The sequence below is a fragment of the Micropterus dolomieu genome, linkage group LG02 (genome assembly GCF_021292245.1).
Source record: "Micropterus dolomieu isolate WLL.071019.BEF.003 ecotype Adirondacks linkage group LG02, ASM2129224v1, whole genome shotgun sequence".
NCBI lineage: Eukaryota > Metazoa > Chordata > Actinopteri > Centrarchiformes > Centrarchidae > Micropterus > Micropterus dolomieu.
The window spans coordinates 23,169,884-23,175,466 of NC_060151.1; positions in this window are offsets into that span (position 1 = coordinate 23,169,884).

A 5,583-nucleotide genomic window follows, 5' to 3' on the forward strand; every position below is an offset into this window, starting at 1 on the left:
CTTTAGCTTGTTGAGAGCTCAAGCAGTCTCTGAGGGGAGGTTAGAGGTTATGAAGGATACAGTTCCTACTCAATTCTTGGGAAAGGTCTTGAGTCTTTCGAAATAAGACACTAAAGGGTCCTATCTCATGTGGAATTTGTGTGTTGACCCTCTAATGGCATATTTTATCTTTTCTAGCCTTAGGAATAACATCAGGTCATTCATCCAAACCGAAGCTTTGGGTGGATGCTCTGATTTCCACTCTAACAAGATCCTTCTTCGAGCAAGAGGAATTGCAAACGCAAACACATCTTTCAGTTTATTTGACATTTGTATTCCTCCCCCGGGACACCAAAAATTGCCATTTCTGCACTCGGCTGGATATTTATGTCGAATGCCTCAGACAGTGTCTGATAAACCGTAGTCCAAAAGTTGTTCAGCCTATTACAGGACCAGAACATGCGAGACAGATCTGCCTTTCCAACATGGCAATGGTCACATATGTCATTCATGTTAGGGTAGATCTTGGACAGACTTAAATCGAGGCGAGCACATTAAGTTGACCCATTTACCCTATTCAATGCATTATTCTATATTTCATCAGATATGACTATTCCAAGTTCTTTGCCCCAGTCTGCTCGGATCTTAAGAGATACATTATTAAGGGACATAATAGAGTTTTATATATATATATATATATATATACTTGAGGTAAGACCCCTGTTGTGTGCAGGAATTTGCAAAATGACCGGGAAAGGACGGGCTAATGGATCGCACAGTGATGAACCTGGAAATAGCGGAAAAGGCTTGAGTGTAGCGATTTGACTTTGGTGGAAAGGGCGTTAAAAGTAGCAAAAGTGCCATGTAGAGGTCACTGAATTTGTAGAGGCCTGCTCTTTGCCACTGGGCAAAGACGGTATCCAATTTGGCAGGGAGAAAGACATGGTTATTACATGTGGGACTATCAATAGAGAAATCTATCAGATTAAACCTTTGTCTAAACTAAGACCAGATCCTAAGAGTGGAAGTCACAACAAGGCATGCAGAGTATTGTTTAGGAGACGGGTAGTTTGGCAGCAACCAGGGCGGGAAGTGATTATGATGAGCAGGTACTTGCTTCCAATTTGCACTAGTTCGCATTTGGGACCTGAATCCAATGAATAATCTTTTGTAGGTTTGCCGCCCAGTAATAATACATAAGGTTGGGCAGGGCCAGTCCCCCCATCGCCCTGTGTCTCTGAAGCAGCACCTTACAAACCCTGGGTTGCTTTTTACTAGATAACAGATCTAAAAAAGGATTTTGAAGGATGCTCTGAAGCGGATATAAAAATCTAGGCAGCACGTTCATTTTAATACATGCAATTTTGCCTGTAATGGACAAGTTCAATAGGCTCCACTTCTGGAGGTCAGTTTGAAGATTATTGATCAAGGGTGCAAAGTTCTTGTCGTAGAGGCCAGATAGAGTGCAGGTAATATTGATCCCCACGGTATTTGAATCCTGACCTAGAAAGAGGTTAAGGACAAGTCAACATCTGTAATTGTGAGGGATGAGTTGTCGACCAGAAAACATTTGCTTTTTGAAAAGTTAAGTTTGTAACCTGAAAAACTACCGAATCTATCTTGCATATTCACAATTTCGGAGGCACAAGGCACAGGCACTGAAATGTAAAGCAATAAGTCGTCCGCGTATAAGGACACTATTTACCCTGTGAATTCCATTAAAGTGTCAATGGCTAGAAGCTTGGCCAATATCTTTACATCGCTATTCAAAAGTGAAATCGGCCGATAGGAGCTACACTCTGTTGCCTCCGCCAAGAGCTGACTGGCCCTATTGCTATATATATATATATATATATATATATATATATATATATATAAAATATGCGCGCAAGTTGTTTGTTGATAATAGGTTATATTGCATTTGTAAATTCAGTCTTTCTTTATACATTTCAGGGGAAGGTGATGTGGAGTGCCTACGACCCAATTTAAGTACTGACTCAATGAATTGCTCCTGCCTTCACATTGTGGTTTTGTTTTGTTTCGCAGTGTATGATATTATTTCTCCCCTAATAACCTTTAGGGTCTCCCACAACAGACGGTGATACTGAGTCCGATTTATTCTCTCGTAAATAATTATCTATCGCGGTGGATATTAACATGCAGAAATCTCTATCTGACGATAAAGGTGGGTCCAATCTCCAGTTGGGCCGTTCCCTGTGATTAGACGACAAACATAAATCAAGTACTGGAGAGTGGTCCGAATCCACAATAGCTGAGTATTCAGTTTTCTTAACTGAAGAAAGCAGAGTCTATGAGAAAATAATCCTCAAATATGACTGATGTACGTGTGAAAAGTATGAGAATTCTCTATTGTGTGGAGAAAAGAAAAAACACCATGGATCTATGCAGCCATCTTAAATGGAGACACTAATTTGGAGCTTAAACGGTCCAATGTCGGATCCAAGACGAAGTTTAAGTCACCCTCAACGATCAAATGATGCGAGTTCATGTTGGGGAGAGCGGAGATTAACCTGCTTAGGAAACACATCCCAGTTGGGAGCATATACACAGGCAAGTATAACTTGAGTGTTTAAAAAGGGAGCCAGACACAAAGGGAAATTAACTACTTAAGGGTAAATTGTATCTTTTTATTTATTAATATTGCCGTTCTTCTTGCCTTTGTATTAAAGTTTGAATGATAGAGCTGCCCAACCCAAAACCCACAGTTCAACCACCAATTAATGAGTCCTTATCTCAGTTCAAATCTCCAAGGAGTCCATCTTTCTGTATCCCAGTAAGCAAGCAAACAAAAAAAAAATCCTCAGTTTGAGGTTCAGTTCCAAAGTTGGCTGCCCCACAGGCTCTGACGCTGGTAAGCAGCGCACTGGCCGTACCCAGGCTGCAACTCGTGACAGCCTCGGCCTCTTTCGGGACTTGTGCGTTTGGTTTGAAACGCCTTCACAGATATTTCCTGAGCTGACTGGTGGCTAGAGCGCCAATCGCCACAACACACTTACCTTTCTACACGTGTCTTTCTGTTCTGTTCTGCATTTTTCCTGTCCGTCAAAGAGGTGGATGGCCCGAAGATTTCACCCACCAGCACCACCAAGTTACCTGCGGATGGCGGGTGCTACTTTCATTCCCTGTGTGACACCAACGTTTCTGTAGTGTCAGCTTCTGTCAAGCTTAAGGCCATTGTACAACAACAAGTCAAGGTACAACTAACGTGCGAAGCTTTACTCTTGGGTGTCATGTGACTTTGCGATTAGAATATGTCGTTTTATGAAATCGCGATAATATCGCAAATGCAGTTAATCGTTCAGCCCTAGATGCTACTCTTAACTTTCCAGCTCAGCAGTATTAACTGTGGATAAAACAATGCCCTGTCGTTCATTAAGCTATCAAATACTGTTGAAACATAAAACCAAAATTGGGGTGAACAGTGTTATGTGTCCCACAATAGATAAATATTTGGCTATTGCTGCTTCTCTGAAAAAAATATTTATTGGCTTGTTGAGTGTTTACACCCACTGTTATATTACCCAACAAGTAAAATGACAGCAATTTATCTGGACACTATCACATTCTGGAGATTCTCAAAACCAGTTTAAATAAACAATACTTGCCTAATAGTCCAACGAAGTAAGAGTAGGGGTAAACCGGGGCGAAAGTAACAAGGCGATTTTCTCAGAGCTCTAACTGCATTTTCAGTCCAAGCTGTGACAGCACCTTCAGCACGCAACCCTTGATGGAGCTGCCAAATATCGAGTAATTTCCTTATCGTTTTCCGCGGTAACGTTAGTCTCCGGAAAGCTGTTTTCGAGCACGGTAAGTAAATTTCTGAAGCGGGACTCGTTTCATGTGTCACAGTAAGAATTAATCTACAGGTAATTTAGTGCTTTAACACACCCTGAAGTTTGCCCTGTAAGAGTTATTCAGTTTAAAAATAAATCGTGTTGACATGTCAGGAGTGTCTCGCTGCTAATGTGGTGACTTTCTCTGGTTTGCAGCATGTATTGAAACATGTTTATGTTTTATTATACCAACAGAATATGCCAAGAGTGAGGGTCAGAAAGACAGTCAGAGGTCTGATTCAGCCAGATGTTTATGAGAGGGCGTTTCTGGACATCTCTGTCAGAAACCTCAGTCTCAGGGTAGCTGCTAAGCCGCATGGCATATGCCATGTCACTTTGCTGAGGTACTGCAGGAGGAGGGCAGACCACCAGGGTACAGATCACATTCTAGAGTCCTCTCTGTGGACAAAGAGAAGAAGCTGCAGGCTTACATCAAGAGGGCAGCTGATATTTATTTTGGCATGTAGCCTAAGGAGGTCAGTAAGCTACAGTTGTTAAAAAAAACAAAAAAAAACAAAACCTCAACATGCAGCTCTCTCACTCTGCTCTTACTAAAACAATTTTAAAGTCATTACAAAATGTCAAATTTGTATTTTCTCTAAATAGCTTTTTCGTTTTTACCTTATTTTTTATTTACATTTAATTCACATGTTTCTATATTATGTTTAATTTCCCACTGTCTCTGATGCTGCTGCAACATGCAAATATCCCCAGTGCAGGATCAGTAAAGTGTTTGTTTTATTTTATGTTAATCAAGTTCATAAACAGTCTCCCTCTAACAATTTCTTAACTGCTGCGCAAATATGCATAGCATATTGTTGAAGAAATGTTTTATAAAATGGATTGACATTGCCAATAAAAAACATTTTGAACAAGTATACCGTTGGGTTACGTTTGAACATTTGATGAAACTGTAAATAAATAAATAAAAAGAAAATGTAATTTATATATTTTTTGCAAAGATAAAGGACAAAATACATTTGCAGCTACATATTTACAAGGTCATATTCATGTATATTTAATAAGAACAAGGGTAACACAAAAAATGTAGTTTTTATTGTGTTAATTTCGACACAAAGTAACAATGTGCCACTTCAGTTCAAAGTGAAATTATACAGAAGTCGTTCTATATTTGTGCAAACTACCACCTGGTATTGATAGACCACACTTGTGAGTTACTGACCACAGCAAAAATACACTCACCTAAAGGATTATTAGGAACACCATACTAATACTGTGTTTGACCCCCTTTCGCCTTCAGAACTGCCTTAATTCTACGTGGCATTGATTCAACAAGGTGCTGAAAGCATTCTTTCGAAATGTTGGCCCATATTGATAGGATAGCATCTTGCAGTTGATGGAGATTTGTGGGATGCACATCCAGGGCACGAAGCTCCCGTTCCACCACATCCCAAAGATGCTCTATTGGGTTGAGATCTGGTGACTGTGGGAGCCATTTTAGAACAGTGAACTCATTGTCATGTTCAAGAAACCAATTTGAAATGATTCGAGCTTTGTGACATGGTGCATTATCCTGCTGGAAGTAGCCATCAGAGGATGGGTACATGGTGGCCATAAAGGGATGGACATGGTCAGAAACAATGCTCAGGTAGGCTGTGGCATTTAAACGACGCCCAATTGGCACTAAGGGGCCTAAAGTGTGCCAAGAAAACATCCCCCACACCATTACACCACCACCACCAGCCTGCACAGTGGTAACAAGGCATGATGGATCCATGTTCTCATTCTG